We start from the raw sequence: 2642 nt of genomic DNA on the forward strand, positions 1-2642 counted from the left end.
CATACACAACCTTTCGCTCCACCGTGGTATAAGATTTAAAATGTTCAGGAGCCGTATGTAAGTCAGCAGGCTCTTGTCCTGACGGAGACCTTTCTTTTAGTTTTGCCTCCTTTTGTTGTTGTGCTAACTCTCGGTTTTGACGTCTTCTTATAGTTCGACTCAATTTCGGCTCTGTAACCTCCAATTGAGCGAGGTCAATGGGTCGCGGGCTGCACCACATGACACTCTGGAGATGTTCACCCCAATTGTCTACTAGCTTTCGATGAGCATCACATGCCCCTAGATAGCTAAGCCATTATGCAGTAGATCTTTCCTTGTTTTTCCTAGCTCTCACATTTTCTCGGTATCGTCGTCTCTTATATGACCTTTGTTTCTTGTTAAGGTTTTGATTTTGGTAGATGTTTGAACTCGACTCGCTTGATAGGTCTTCGCTTGTATCTTCTTCACTCTCATATAAATTACCATAGATGGTCGTACTAGACCTTGAGTGTTCAGTTTCTATACTTGGCTCACTCGATGTTTCCTCAGGTTCTGAATCCATTTCTCCCTGCGATTCCGTTTCTGATGTGTATTGGCCTGAAGCCTTTGAGGAATCATCGGTTTCACTCTCAGGTAGGTGTGTCTCTTTCTTATCATCGGATGTTACATGCGCTACACCTAACATGTTTACTGGTGCAATGTGTGGTATCTCTTCCCCATCTGGTGTTACCCAGGTTGTTCCTCTAGCTCCCCATGTATCTATAGTTGCCGCTAGGTGTACCCAATCGACATTGTCTGACTCAGTCATTCCGGGTAGGATATCCATATAAGGAGAGTTCTTCCCAATATCCGCGTCTTCGTTACACGTGTAACAATACTGTAATGGAGCTGAGTGAATTGTTGTGTCTGATCGATTATCAATGATGAATTTATTTCGTAGAGGATGCGTTCGACCACTTAAAAGATCAACTCGAATGACAGAGTCTCGGAACTGTAAGTAGACATGGTTTTTGGACCAGTCATGCACCATTTTTGCTTCCCTCATGAATGGACGCCCTAAGATCATCTCAAATGACATAGGATGCTTGGAAAAATCCATAACAATGAAAGTTTGCCTTACCTTGTGTCCCAAGACCTTGATTCTGAGATCCTTTAGCATTCCAATAGGCGTAACAATAGATCCATTAGCCATTTTTACCACTACGCTTGTGGCTTCAAGGTGAGGTCGCCCCATAGACTCCCAAAAACTCTTTGTCACCATGCTGACTCCTGTACCACCGTCAAGGACTCCCTTTACAGTTAATCCTTTAGTAGTGATTGGCAGAGTAGCATTAGATTCATCACCTTCAAAGTATTGCCCCAACTTGTTAACGGGTACTTCAATTACAGATTCATGTCCCGCTAGGTCAGATGGTGGTGCTAAATGTTCCTCATCATTCATTACCGAGTCAGGTTTGTTCATATGTGCAAAATGTGGTAATCCGGCCTGTAATTCTCCATTGAGGAAGGCTCGAAGAGTTGAGACTAGCTCGGGGTCTTTATATAGTTTGGACATGATGGTGGTTCTAACTTCTGAAGACATGAAATCCATCAATTTGGCAACATTTAATGGCATCTTGTGGGACGTAGGACCCTGAAAAGAGAATGGTGAAGATGGAATCTCCACTTCCTCAAGGAGGTCGGGCATTCCCTCACCAAACATTCTCTCTAGTAGGAAAGGTGTGTGTCCACTTTCAGATGTCCTACCCTCACTCTCTTCCCGAATGATACTGGGTATAGCTAACGGCCTGTAGTTCTTGTGAGGTTGAACTTGTGTGGGAAACACTGTGTCCGACATCTGGATATGTTTGGGTTCAGGTTCTAATGTTCGTTGAGTTTCTTCCACCAACCCCTCAGTTGTTGGACTCGTTCAATTTCCACTGTTGGGTTTGGATAGGTTCCAATCTTTCTCTTGCAATCCTCATTTTTTGCCTCTCGTGGCTTATCTTGGGGGTTCGCAACTGGGTGGTGTAACCTTGAATACTCTTTTGGTGCTCGTCCTAAGTCCCTCTCGTGATCCTTCTCACTGCCTTTTTTCCTTTGTAGTAACAGTTTTGGTCTCCGTGGTCTCTATCAAATCTGAGTCATCCTCAGGGTCATTCATATACACGGGATCCTCTCCTGTCCCTATGTTAGTCTTTGAACTAGGTTTTGAGCTAGAAGCATTAAGGGATTTCTTTCTTCGTGTTTTCTTCTTTCTCGCTCGGCCAATGGATGCAGCATCTCTCTCTTCGAGGATATAATTTTGCTTTTGGAGCATCGACCGTGTGAGTGCATTCACTGGTGCTATGTTTATAGTTGGTGGTGTCCCATCAACGATCTCTATTATGTTCAATGGTGTGATTTTCGGTGCGTTTGGATTGTTAGGACACTGTGCGATCAAATGATCTATGCCACAACGATTACAAATGAGTATTGGCATTGCCAATGCACTCCCTTGACTTGTTTGCATTAGTGCGGCATTCTTTTGTATTCTAATGGGGCACTCAGCTACTCGATGTGGTCCACCACATTCGTAGCACTGAAGAGGTGGTCTCCTGGCAAAACTATTAATGTTTTGGCCTCTTGCTGCTAGCGCAGTAGCTTGATATACCGGTTTGATTTGTCCCCAATGGTCTTCCATA

This window comes from Adiantum capillus-veneris, chromosome 25, assembly GCF_014529385.1.
Source record: "Adiantum capillus-veneris isolate H3 chromosome 25, ASM1452938v2, whole genome shotgun sequence".
Classification (NCBI taxonomy): domain Eukaryota; kingdom Viridiplantae; phylum Streptophyta; class Polypodiopsida; order Polypodiales; family Pteridaceae; genus Adiantum; species Adiantum capillus-veneris.